We start from the raw sequence: 13,831 nt of genomic DNA, 5'->3' as shown, positions 1-13,831 counted from the left end.
AAGCACGAGCTAAGAAGGCTGCCAAACCATGGCAGGCCAGCAAGCCATCTGGTCTGTCACTTGAGAGGTGCACTGAACGCAGGCCCAAGCCACACAGAGGTGTCCTTGCTGTCCCTCCCCCGGGTGGCCCATGTCTACCAGCTGGCTCTGAAGCAGCTCCAGCTCCCAGTCTTTTGTAATTCAACCAGCCACCACCCTTCAACAGACCACTTTTCCTCAAGAGGCCTTGTTTTAGGGAAGTGTTGCAGCCTCCAGCGCACCAGGGTTGGATGAGATACCAGGGTCTAGTGTTGGCTCCTGTGTGCAGTAGGAAGCCTGTGCAAACGTTTTCAAGATCAGTATTTTGCTTGACAAAAAGACCAGACTTGTTTGACAGATTTGCTTAGCTACATTTAAGTTTCAACTGTTCATGCCTGATGCCTCTGCCTTCAGTATACTAACTCGTCTGAAGAATTAAAGGGACATTTGAACGCAAACTTATGACTCATGGTTAATTGTCAGGTGTCCTTCTCCAGTACAGTTCTAATTAGAAATCACAAACATTTCTGAGAGCAGAAAGAGACTAAAAATTGATATAAGCTGCCAAGGGAAGCCTGTGGCAGCATTTTAAGTCTAGCAAGGTGCCTTCTTTAACTTATGCTTTAGCTAAACTACTTGTTGGGCTTCATACATGGGTAAGAGCCTAGGGCCTGTGACAGCCTGGAAGTGAAGACAGACTGCAAGAGCATCTGATCTGAGTGACAGAAGTCCTTGCATTACTAGCAAAGCTCAGAAAGCATTTTCAGTACCAACAGTCGACACCTGAAAAGTCATTTCCTGTTTTCCTCATCAATGGAAAAGTACAGTTTAATGGTGAAGAAATGACTATCACCATACACATCTTTCTACTATCTTGCAGAGGTTGCCAGGGAAAATTTTGTAAGAATAATATGATTATACCTTAAACCAGTCTTCAGATTTAACTTCCAGTCTCAACATAGCTGTCATGATTGCAGACAGCTTTCCTGAGTAAAATACATGTAGGAAGCAAGTGAGATAGAAATTAGAGTATAATTCACAATACAACATGGCTAGGAGTAACCTTCACAAAATATATAACTGCAAGAAATAATCAACTATCCTGTTCCTGACATGTACTATTATTTCTCTTTGGGCCCCAGCCGTCTGACATACAGACAGCTTGCACATTATTTCACCTCAACAGGCAGCATCTATAATGGTAGTAAGAGATAACCGTGGAGTATCAAAGTTGACAAGCCTAAGTGGTTTCCATGATTTCTCCATGAGATGCCTAAATGCTTTTTAGAGCACCGCCAATTATTCAACCGCAAAAACAGATACTTTTAAGATACTTAAGATGAATCATTTCCCACTAGAACCAAACACATTAAGTTTGATCATAAATCTGAATCTCTAGTCAAGACAAACTCATGTATCTTTTGTAAGTAATTAAATAAGATTTGTATATAAGAAGTCAGAATACAATCTAAACAAAAATGTTTTAAGTAAATCCAGTAAAAAAAAAAAAAAACCAAGTTAGAATTTTATTCACACAAAAAGAAAGTTATTCACAAGCTACGTATACTGCATTGTCAGAAAATTAGGTGGAATCAAAACCTTTTGCAAGTTGTTGATTGTTCACTTTGTGTTGTGATTCCAAGTGAACTCCTCATCATTATGACACAACCTACCTATTAACTTAACACTTGTCATCTTGCCACAATGCATAAAAATCTAGGAAAAAAAAATCATACTTGCACATGTACGTACACACGAGCTTTCAAGCTACCTTGGGAGTCCTGCATTTCTTCCCTTTCTAAGGCACACAGGCAAGTTTGGATGGATCAGACAGTACAAGCAGTGACGCCTGAAACTCCCACCATGCCCCATTAGCCAATTCCATTAGCTAAATGACTAGGAAAAACCTCCTTTTCCATGACCTACCACTACAATAGGTGCTGACACCACAAGAAAATTTGCAACTGTCCTCAATTAACAACTAATGCTTTGGTAACTAAAAGCACGATCAGCTGCCTGTTTCCAACAGCTCTGCATCATTTACATAAGAGACTCTTCATTTAGAAGTTTTCATTTCACTTTCAGCATCTATTATTTAGATACACAGGGCACTGCAGAAAACAAGTCCACAAGCAGTACCAGAAGCTTACAAGCCCAAGAAAACTGCCTAAAAGGCAAACATATACAAGGGGGAATGATTGAAAAGACTCGTCTCATACAGAAGCCATTCATGGTATGAGAAATACATCCATTGCCAGTTCTGCCCATGGCATGGAAGTAGTGTTTAGAAACCTGCTCAAGCAGCACCTAAAAGCTCCACCTTCAGTTTCCAATTGAGGGCCAAGTTTTGTCCTCAATTTCCCTAGTGCAATTTTAAACTAAGACCTAATCTCTAAAGAAAGCAGGTTTGTGCAAGTTTAAAACCTGAGGCACTGGGGACTCCTCTACAGGCTGGAGTGCTACAGAAGTTGTCAACAAATTAGCCAGAGCAGTCATCAGTAATTTATTTAATGGCAGTATCATGTTTGCCACCAGACAACCATCCACACTAATTGATGAGTTTTCCTCTGGCTGGGACTCAGGCAATAGACAGAAAAATCTCGCTGTGACATCACATAAGAGTTCAGAGTAACATCAAACCCCACCAACAAGCACATGATGGGTTAATCACAGATTTAGATCAGCACTAGAGTGTGTAGCCACCTACACCTCTGCCCAGCCTGGTGTTATACTGCTGCTGAATGCTGTCCTGTCAGAGAGAGCCACGTTTTCCCACATGCACCTACACCCCACGGGATGCTCACACTATGAACTCACACAGCCAGTCCCCCCAGGTCCCACACAGCAGAGGTACAACCTCTGACTCGAAGTGGCTGGAGGAACAAGACAAGTTCCTGTGCCACAAGACACCTTATGCTGAGGAAGCATTCTGGGGATCTGATCCCATTTTACCTAGCCACTAACACGAGCCAGATGTTCCCTGCTGGAGGAGAGACAAGACTTCATAGATGCAACTGGCTGGCTAGATGGGTCCCAACCAGGAGCTGTGCCCCACATGCACCATTCCCTTCAGGAACCGGACTCATGAAGACCCCAGCAGTAATTCCAGGGGCTTGAAAATCCACTGAAAGTCAGGGCTTTCTTTCTACCTTGGGTGCCTATTCTAGGATTCAACCCTTCTAAAACGTACGTTAAACCAATCAGCCGCCTTCCACCTCTCACATATTTTACTTTCTTCACAACATGCACACACAGCCTTTAATCAGAGCCAGCCACCCCATCAGAAAGAGTGAAGTAAAAGGGCAAGACATCTGATATTTTCAATCAGCAAATTGCCGTGGCCACCTTTCTCGGCTAGCCAAGATTCAAGGTTGTCAACTAAGCTACAGAATTGCCAGAAGGGCTATGCTGTTAATTAAATGTTTTAGAGCTTTGATTTTACAAAAAGCACACCACGACTGACCTTAACATCAAAACAAGAAAGCTAAACATAGCTTGGTCTTAAGTAAAACCCAGGGCCAAAGAAGTCACAAGAAAGTCATTTGCAGTACCGAGGCTTACAATTATGCCTGAATAAGTTTTTAAACACAATCATACACCGACTTATAGGGCCTTTTCACGTTCTTTGTTTCAGAAAGAATAAAACAGTTTTCAGACACACCATGACGTCTTTAAGTGCTTTTCGAGATCCATGCACAGCAGCCAAAGTTAATGCACGTTCATAAACTGGGCACTAAAACCCGAAGCTTCCCACCTCCACCGCCCCAAAAGAAAAATCGCTACTTTTTAAGTGCTAGCTCACAGGTCAGACGGTACCGAAGGCAGTCCATTTAACCGAAGCACAGCTCCCTTTGTGGATGCCACCCGCTCCCCACGCCGACACCCAGCCTCGCTCCCCCCTTACACAGGTGCCTCCCCACCTCCCCTCTCTTCGGCCCCGAGACGTGCACATGGGACAGGTTCAGTTCCCGAGACAAGCAGCAGAAACCTGCCTCCGGCGTGCTGCGGGCTCTCGGGGGGGGCGCCGAGGGGCAGGGGTACCGGCAAGGCGTGCGGCTCGGCAGCGCTCCGTGCCCCGCCACCACAGCGCCGGCTTTCCCCTGCAGCACGGTGGCAAAATAAATACAACAATTAAATAAACAAAAAGACATAAAAAAAAAAAAAGTTCGCATACCGCCGCCCGCCCCGCGGGAAGCTCCGGGCGGGAGACCCGCACCCGACGGCGGGGACCCCCGCAGGTCCCCTCCCGCTCCGTCCCCTCCGAGGGGGCTCCGCCGCCCCTCGCCCCCCTCCCACCGCTCACCCGCGGTCTGGGCGCCCCGCCGGGGCCCCGCGGCGGGGGCGAGCATCCCGCACGCCGCTCCGCCGGCTGCTTTGTACCGCCGGCCGCCCGCACTGCGGCTGCGCGATGCCCAAAACCGACGGCGGTCCCCGCTCTCGCCCCCCGACGGCGCCGTCCGCGCAGCGACCCCTCCGAGTCCCGGCTGAACTCTCCTCCCCCGGACCGGCCGAGGGTGGGACTTGGTGGGGCGGAGGCGGTGGGATGAGATGGGATGCAGTGGAAAGCACTGGGATGTGATGGGATGCCGTGGGATGTCGTGGGATATGATGAGATGCAGTGAGATGAGATGGGATGCGATGGGATGAGGTGGGATGCATGCCGGATCACCCAGTCACTGGGATGCAGGAGCTCCATGCCAGGGAGAGAGTGGTTACTGTCGAGGAAAATGCAGCAATCTTGGGAAAACCCCACAAAGATTCGGGGTTAACCTGGGAGAAGCCCTCCCCGTGCTCTGGGTGGAGGGACTGACCCTAAACCCTTCAGGAGGGTTTGGACCATCCCCAGTGCCGGGACAGGGCTGTTGGCAAAATGAGTTTTTCGGCCTCAGAGCCTGGGCAGGAGGCACCTGCCCACTGCCAGCCCCTCTGCTAGATGGGGGCCTCAGCCAGGAGCTCAAGAGGAGAGCAAAATGTGCTACAGCTCCTCTGCACTGCTTTGGAAATCTCAGCTCAGGAGCAGTGTTATTAAGCTGCTACCTTGATCTTTACTGGCCTGAACAGGCTGGCTCTGAAGCCCTTGAAGCTATGAAAGGGCACAGCGGTCTCTGTTATGTGAGTCCCGAGTTTTTGGCTTAACTGCTTGAATATTCAGTGTGGATTGATGCATGGTTTCTTTCACTCTTCCCACAATTAACCCAGGTGCTATCCTCATTGCCCCAGGCTCCCAGGTCCCTGGGAGCAAATGCTTTGGAGGCTTTGTGGTGATGCCACACAGCATGGCACACATCTTTTCCTGGTCTTCCCTGCACTACGGTGTCAAACGCTGGCACCTTCTCTTGATCCCTTCTCATTTCTTTCTTTCTATGCCACTCCTCTGCTTTCCTTCTGCCTTTTCCCATGTGATTTTCCTTAAAACATGAATATTTCTAGATTTTTTTTTTTTCCAGATATAACACCTGAAGCTCATGAATGCTGAACAGCATGGATTGCTTCAAGAATATTGATTCCAGAATATAGCAAGGAAGACATTAAGAAAATTTTAAAATTTCTGTTTTTCCCAGTGGACCACACCCAAGTAGCATTAGGCAAGAAATTATAGGGTTTTCTTGTCCTATAAAAAGCTAGCAGGCTCAGTGATATTTCCATCTAAATAATTTCCAGTAGTTCTTCTGAAATACCCAAAGCCATTAAAACATTTTAGAGATTAAAATGCACTGAGTATTTTCGTAAGCAAAGCTGTTATGATGTTGGTATAAACTATCTCTCAAACCACTAATATTTGCTTTATAAAAGAAAAAAAGACACTTTAGTATATTTTAGTTCAACAGCACATATTTTTAGAAATATTTGCAGCCCAAGTCCGTGACCAGGCCCTGCAGCACATTAAGACACTAATAATTATGACTGTGCTAAGTCTCTATGAAAAGGCAATTGTTTATGGCTGAGCTACCAACTCTAGAAAAAAATGGGGGGCTGATGAAAGAAATAGTTGAGACAACAGAGAGTACCACTTACCATCAGATATAACAACAACCAGAAGGAAAGCACACTCAGGCCAGCAAACAGCTCCTTAGCATCAGCTCATTCATCCAAACAGTTGGGTCAGGACCGTGTTGTACCAGAAACTGTACAAACATGGAGTGAAAGCACTCCAGGCCGCAGCAATGAACAGAGCAAGCAGATAGGGCTCTTTCTACTCCTCCCACTTAATCCTTTCTTTCAGGAGTTGCCAGCTCTTGACAATTTACACAAGTGAAATTAAATAAAGAAGTCAATTGTTGGTTACCTGCATAAATGTGGCCGGAAAAGACTCCTAGCGTGGCCACGCAGTAGATGGCACTTTTCTCTTGGACATTGCAGCTGAAACCAACAGGCCTTGGGTCACCCTTCAGCAAACAGGGGTGAACCTGGGGGTCAGCCAGATGAAGAAGAAGGGGGATACAAGGGAGCAGAAAGAGAGGAGGGCCAGTGAGCATCTTCATGTTCAGCTCCATCCCCCATGGGCACATGCACATGGGGGAGGTTGGGAAGCGAGGTGGCAGACACTCCCCAGACTCCCTGGAGGGAAAAAACAGCTCTAGTCTAAAGGAAAGCTGGCAGAGCCTAAGGGAGGGAAGGGGTTGAGGGTGCCAGCATGTTCCTTGCCCACTGCAGGTGGGCACATTTAGTGGAGGAGCAGGGAGCAGCTCCCTGGCGTGCACTGCAGGTAGGAAGGGTGGATATACCCCTAACTTTCAGCAGACAAAACCAACCCACTCACCCCCTAAACCAACAGGAACAACAACAACCAAAGCACAATCCCACCTATTTTCCTAAAACCAAACCAAACCAACAAAACAGGTGCCACGTATTGGTGAGCAAGGTGGCCAAGAAAATCACAAGAGGCATGTCCTGGGGTTGAAGAAGTAAATTAAGGTAATTACTTCAAGAAAGTGTTCACATTGCAATTCCCATGATCAGGATCTGTCCCAGATAAATATTGTGTATGCTTTGACACACTTGTCTGTGAGCTATTACTTATACTGTGAGTGCAAGTGGCCTGGTAGCTATATCAGAGGCAGGCTGCACCAGCCCTGCTCCCATTTGCAGCCCAAGTCCTATTTCAAAGTGCAGAAAGGATACCACAGATATCCCAGAAGAGTCACCTTAGGGCTTCCTCTAACAGGCATGGGAATCTGTGCCTCTACAGCAAGCAGCTCCTCAGCAGGACAGTGGATGGAAAAGGCTGATGCTCACTGATGTTTTGCACAGTGCCCCGCCACCACCTTCCTGCAGCACCCCAAAATCTGAGATGCAAAAATCTACAGCTGCTGCCAGGGCTCTGCAATGCTCGCAGCTCCAGGGAGGCCCCTGAGGCCACAACAACCTTCACCTGGTCTGTTGCTGTAAGTGGAAACAGCCCTGCCTCCTGAGCAAAACAATCCCATTAAAATTTCACAAACAGAATAATCTTGGTTCTGCCAAAACAAATCAAAAAGTTGAAACTTTCTTTCCATGGAAAAATCCAGTGCTTCCCTGATTTTGCCCAGCCTAGAAATATCACCAACATCAAACACACACGCATAAACACACAAAGAAAAGTCTCCTTACCAAAAAGAAACTCTGGCTTGTGGCAAGCAGCGTTTACAGCATAGGTCTAGGCCACATCATGACCCTAGTTCAGCCCTGCCTTAGTCTTCCTCAGGTACTGCAGATGGGGTGGGATGGGGATGCACTGCAGGGAAGCATCTCCTGCAGAGCCCTGGGGTGCACCACTGCTGGTGTGTGAAGGACACTTTGAAGTGCTGATCACTGCCCAGCAGCTGCTGCTGCCAAAGCTGAGTACCAGCTTAGGGAATTAAGCAGAAGTGCATCTTAAAAGCACTGCTTCCTTTCTGCCCTGCAAACCCTCCTGCAGAGCAGGGGCCACACGCTGTGCTGGTGTGGATGACCCCACTCAGTGGCCACAGCAGCTGGGAACATTACACATCCCAGGACTTAGATTAACCCTCTCTGTTAGCAAGCCTGTAAAAGCCCAACTCTTTTTTTTTTTTTTTTTCCTTTTTTCTTTTTTTCCCTCTGTGCATCTGCTGTCCTGACTCACTTTTTAGGGAAGCAGCAGATTCGGGAGGTGTACAGACCCTCTGTCACTGCTCTCAGCCCAGTACTGCGCTAACAGATTACACTGCATGGCTTGTTCCCTAACGCTGTCTGCAAAGGAGGGAAGCTACACAAACACAAAAGGAGGCAGGCTGTTTTCTTTGCCCTGGCTCAGGGCTCACATCTGTGGCAGCCTGGAAATAGTACCATGTGCTCGCCTGTCAGTCCAAAGTGAGATGAAGCGATGCAGTGTGCGGCTGAGTTCCTATCGCCTGAGTTTTCAGCCCTCGAGGGTGCATGTTGCCATTTGTCACACGTTGTCTCAGATCCCACCATAATGCCTGTGGACATTTGAGGCTCAGCAATTTTCTTGATTTGTGCATGAATGCACAGGAATGCAACTCCAGAAATCATTTACCAGATGAAATGTAGCACTTGCCTTCCCCCTTATCTTTAAAGGAGCAGTGCCAGAATACTATACTCCCCAAGCTTTGACCGGGTCGAATAAAATGGGGGAAAAGTCACCATAATTTTGCCTTCCAGATTTAATCTACCTTTTATCACTGAAATGTCTCAAAGGATGATTGTTTTTTTCCAGAGCTACCAGACTTTTATTTTACTTTTGAGCTGAGTGAAAAAGTTATTGCACTGTCAGTTGAACCAGCAGCATTATGCGGTTTTTGTTACCCAACTCAGCCTCCACAAAGAGCTTTACTTGGACTTGACATCTGCCATGAGTCATCTGACAGATAGAGTGGGCACATAGTAATTTCTGTAATGGGTACCTGCATAGAGCAAGCTGGGTCTAGAGCTACTTTAGGGAAACATGCTACAACCTAACATTGCCACCAAAGGTCTGTTAGGACAAACACGATGGAGGAGATGAGTGGGTCCATACGCCAGCTCAGGAACAGGAGGGTTGGGCTGGAGAAGTTCACAGGACACCTGTTTCTTCTGCCAAGGCAGGCAAAAAACTTTTCACAGCACCCTGATAGCAAACTAGAGACCAATAGTGAAGGAGAAAAGGAATAACCATACTGTGCCATAAGAGGAAAGCAAGAGAGAAAAAAACACTTCAGCAATTTCTTGCTGGAGCCAAGATGTTTGCTGAGTGATATCCCAAAGTTAGACTCAAGTCAGAGTGATCCTAAATCTGCGCGTGTTCCCCCCAGGGAACAGCAGGGTCAGGAAATTAATGATCCAAGCATTCTTTTACCTAATGGAGGAGTTCCTGCCTTCCTTGGAGCTGATAGTCATTGCTGACTTTGGCTCTGCAGCAAGAGATAGGACCTGAGGGACACTTTGAAGGATCCCTGCATTTTACATGCATTCAGAATTTTCTTTCTGTCTTTGTACACTATGAATTCTTGAATTAAAATGTGCTCTGTTCAAGATTTGGACTAGTATGGACTGTTCTAAGGCACAGACAGATTTATTTGCTTTGTACAAATGACGACTTAATTTCAGCTATGGTTTTCATGAAATTCATTAGCCAATTGTTCTCTTAGGAGGACAACTTTCTCAAGATGGAAGATTTCTCAATCTTCATCCTAGTTTCACAATGTCATTTTAACTTAGCAGAATGGCACTATCCTTCCTTCCTTCCTTCCTTCCTTCCTTCCTTCCTTCCTTCCTTCCTTCCTTCCTTCCTTCCTTCCTTCCTTCCTTCCTTCCTTCCTTCCTTCCTTCCTTCCTTCCTTCCTTCCTTCCTTCCTTCCTTTCTTCCTTCCTTCCTTCCTTCCTTCCTTCCTTCCTTCCTTCCTTCCTTCCTTCCTTCTTCTCTCCCCCTCTCCCTCTCTCTCCCTTTCTCTCTCTCTCTTTCTGTCTTTCTTCTCCTTCTTTCTTCTCCTTCCTTCTTCTCTTTCCTTTTCTCTTTCTTGTCTATTTTTTTTTTCCTTTTCCCACTAAGCTGAATAAGAGCAAGTTCTTTATTCCTGTTTTGCAAACAACTTTGTGAAGCTGCTTTGGCAGAGACTGAGGGAAGTTTTAGCTGCTCTTCAAATGTATGCCTGGCTGATTAACTGGTGATTTATAGCACAGGAGCTGGGTGTGTGTTCTCCCTCATAACTCAGAGATTCTTGGTCCTGCAGCATCTGATTCTGGCTGCTGCATGGGTAAGAAACAGTACAAGCTGAACCACATGCCAGGTCTAATAAAGCTATATTTATGTTTTGAGAAACTTGTGACCACCAGTGGAAATCTTCAGCCTTTGGATGTACCTCCTGACAACAAAACCTGGCACAGACAGTGAGTACAGATTCCTCTGTAAACAAAACTGGCCTATTGCTTCATTTTTGCCAGGCAGAGGCTTAATTTGGGATGTGGTAGTTATTGTACACACACAGATACCCTCTTACTGTGGTCAGACCATTCAGGAACAGATGCAGAGTCCCTGATTTCAACATACGGTGTGCTAGTCCCATCTCTGCAGACAGTGATTGCACCTCAGTGTTTCTAACCACTCCACGGGCAGCCCAATTAGATGAGTTGTTTTTACTGATACAGAGCACTGCTAGGGATTCGCAAATAAGACAGTCCTTAAAGCATTTCTTGGTTTGTTGCTTTTCCTGCAGACAAGGCTGTGACAACTCTGTTTCACTGAGTAAGGGCAGCCTCTCAGTCCTGTTTCATGTATTCACTAATGATCTGGGTGATGAGGCAGAGTGTACCCTCAGCAAGTCTGAAGATGACACAAAGCTGGAAGGACTGGCCGATAGGTCGGTAACTCCACAGTAATTCCAGTGCCCTTGGAAGCAGTGCCCCTGCTGCCAAGAAGGCTAGCAGTATCCTCGTCTGCATTAAACAAAGTATTGCCTGCAGGTCAAGGGAGGTGATTTTTCCCCTCAGCAATGGTGAGGTTGCATTTTCAGTGCTGTATCCAGTACTGGGCACCCTGTAAAAAAGACCTGGACATACTGGAGAGAATGTGGCAAAGGGATACTAAGATGATGGAGGGACTGATGGGAGCACCTCTCCTATGAGGGAGGCTGAGAAAGCTGGGACTGGCCAGCCTAGGGAAGAGAAGGCTCAAGGGATCTCAATGTCTGTAAGTACCCAAGAAGGGTGCAAAAAAAAAGAGAGACAGGTTCTTTCCAGTGGTTCCCAGTGATGGGACAAGGCAACGTGTGCAGACTGGCACACAGGAGGTTCCCCCTGGACACACTTCTGTGCTGTGTGGGTGATGGAGCACTGGCACAGGCTGCCCAGAGGCTGCGGAATCTCCTCCATGGGGATCTTCAAAAGGCACATGGGCCTGGGCACCCTGCACTGAGTGTCCCTGCTTGGGCAGGGACTTGGACTAGATGTCCCCCAGAGGTTCCTGCCAGCCCCAGCTGCCCTGCCATTCTGTGATCCCACCCTCCTTCTAGCACTGGCATTCAGCAGCCCCTTGGTAGCACATGCTGGCATGTCTCAGCTCTCCTATGTAGTTTTCTCAGTGCTCTCCTGCACAGCTGTGAACCACAACACCTTAGCAGCTTCATAGCAGCTCCTTCTGACACCTGACTGTCCTTCTTAGCCCACGTGTGTGTTGAGGTGTCTTGGTACATGGCAAAAACTAGAACAGCATCACGGAGGGCGAAGATGGGAAGTATTTAAAAACAAGCTGCTGAACTTAAACAGGGGATTAAACAAACGCAAATACCATGTCCTGAATGCTTTCCTTTAGTGGGCTGTGGGAGCGATCAGCAGGGAAGGAAGGCATAGCTGACCTTTCTAGGAAAATGGCCTCCTCCCGTGAAATGTTCTGTCTGCCAGCTGGGGCCAGAGGGTCAGGGCCCCTCTGAGGGTGCCTGGGTTGCCAGCATGACCCCAGTGGGTGCACTTGGGTAAAGCCCCCATCAGCTAGTAAGAGAGATCAGCAGTGAATCTAAACTAAAGGGAATGTCAGGGCTTTCTGCCTTCGCCCTCTCTTTCCTCAGACTGTTCTGTGAACTGGTATGTGTGCAAAGAGCAGTGCAAGCTGGAAATCCAGATACAGATTTCCCAGCCCCTCATGAGGACAAGATGGGCGAGAAGCAGGAAAGCAGCAAAGCACGAGCCTGGTGCTCCCTTTTCAACCAGCAGCACTCCATGAAAGGAGTGCGATGCAATGCAGCCATGTTCTTGCTTCCTTATCTGGTGCTCGATGGCGAGGGCAGCAGCACCCCACGCTATGTACGTGCTTGGAAATGCTGACAGCAAATCCTCTGCTTTGAACTTTTAATGGCATGAAGTCACCTTGGCCAGATTCCTGTCTCTGATGGGAGCTAAAAGCAGATGCCTAGGAGACAGGACAAAAACATAGCAAGTATAGGAAAATACTTCTGTCACTGTACACATCCATCTCCTGGAACACTGCAGTGCAAAGACTTCCTAAGCTGGGTTTCGCCTTCAACACTGAGTTTAACTGATTTCACTGTACCTTCCTTCTGTAGATCAGTACAACTACCTATTGAGTCTATTTATATTTCTGAAATACAGACTCTCTTGGGGCAAGGAGTTCCAAATCTAGTTCAAGTTCCTATTCTGGTGTGGAAAAGGTTTAGGTCTGTTTGCCCTAAACCTGCTACCCTATCATTATCATTCTCATGCCATGTGTATAAGGCAGCCCTTGTTCACCTTCTCCGTGAAATTCATGATGCACACCAGCAACATCTCCCTGAATACCCATGTTTCCAGGCTGAATTGTTTTCACCCGTGGTGTCCCTTGCCTGCACAGGCCATGCAGATGGTGGTCACTCTTCACAACCATTGCTGCAGGAGGTGTGTGGAGCTGTGACGCTGCTGCCCGGCTGCCTGGACCCTGCACTGCAGGCACAGTTCAGGAACCTGCTCTGCACCTTCCATGGAAAGCACAGGGTGCCTTTTGTTTGCTGCTTTTTTAGTCTTCCAGGTCTTGTGGGAAACTACCAAAAGCCAGGCAATCAGTAAAAAATATACACCACAACCAGCACCAAGAAAATCCAACAGTAACAAAACCCCACCAAACCAAACCAAACTAAAACAAAACAAAACAAAAAGAACCCCCCAAGAAGAATAAGGAAAAAAATTACAATTTCTTCCCTGTTTTCTAATTTTTTAATCTTCTGTAAATGCTGTTTGCCTGGCAGTTCCCATGAAAGGACAACACCCTGGGTTTGGTGCTCAGTGCCCCAGGCAGTCTAGAAAGTGAGGTGCATCTTACTTCTTTCTCCCTTTGTTCCTTTAAGGGTGCTGGGTTTTCATCTTTTGCCTTCCTACCACTTATTTATTTCATTATGGGTGGATTTCTTTCACTGAGCTGTAACCTTTGCCCCATGCTGAAGCAGGTCATGGGGGCTACTGGGTTCCTCTACAACCCGAGCCTACCTAGTCATGAAGGACTGTCTGTATTCTCTTTAATTTGTCATGCATTACAAGAGTTTTGCTCTTTCTGTTGTAATCAGTGGCTGAAGACTGATACATGAGCAGATTTAGTTGAAATCTTCTAGACCCTGTCAGATATTCTCCCAATGTTAAAAACTGGAAGCATAAAGTTACAGTGGAGGTGGCATCATTCCAAGACAACTCCAATCTTTCAGGTAAGAAACATCAGCTTAGTTTTTGTAAAGTTATTATTGCTTGCACTTTATTTTATTTTATTTTATTTTATTTTATTTTATTTTATTTTATTTTATTTTATTTTATTTTATTTTATTTTATTTTATTTTATATTTTATTTTATTTTATATTTTATTTTATTTTTGTTTTTAATTGTAGTATCAGGTAGGGAAAA

Source organism: Anas acuta, chromosome Z (genome assembly GCF_963932015.1).
Source record: "Anas acuta chromosome Z, bAnaAcu1.1, whole genome shotgun sequence".
In the NCBI taxonomy this organism is placed as follows: domain Eukaryota; kingdom Metazoa; phylum Chordata; class Aves; order Anseriformes; family Anatidae; genus Anas; species Anas acuta.
The sequence above is the reverse complement of the archived record's forward strand: the minus strand, read 5'-3'. Positions refer to the sequence as shown.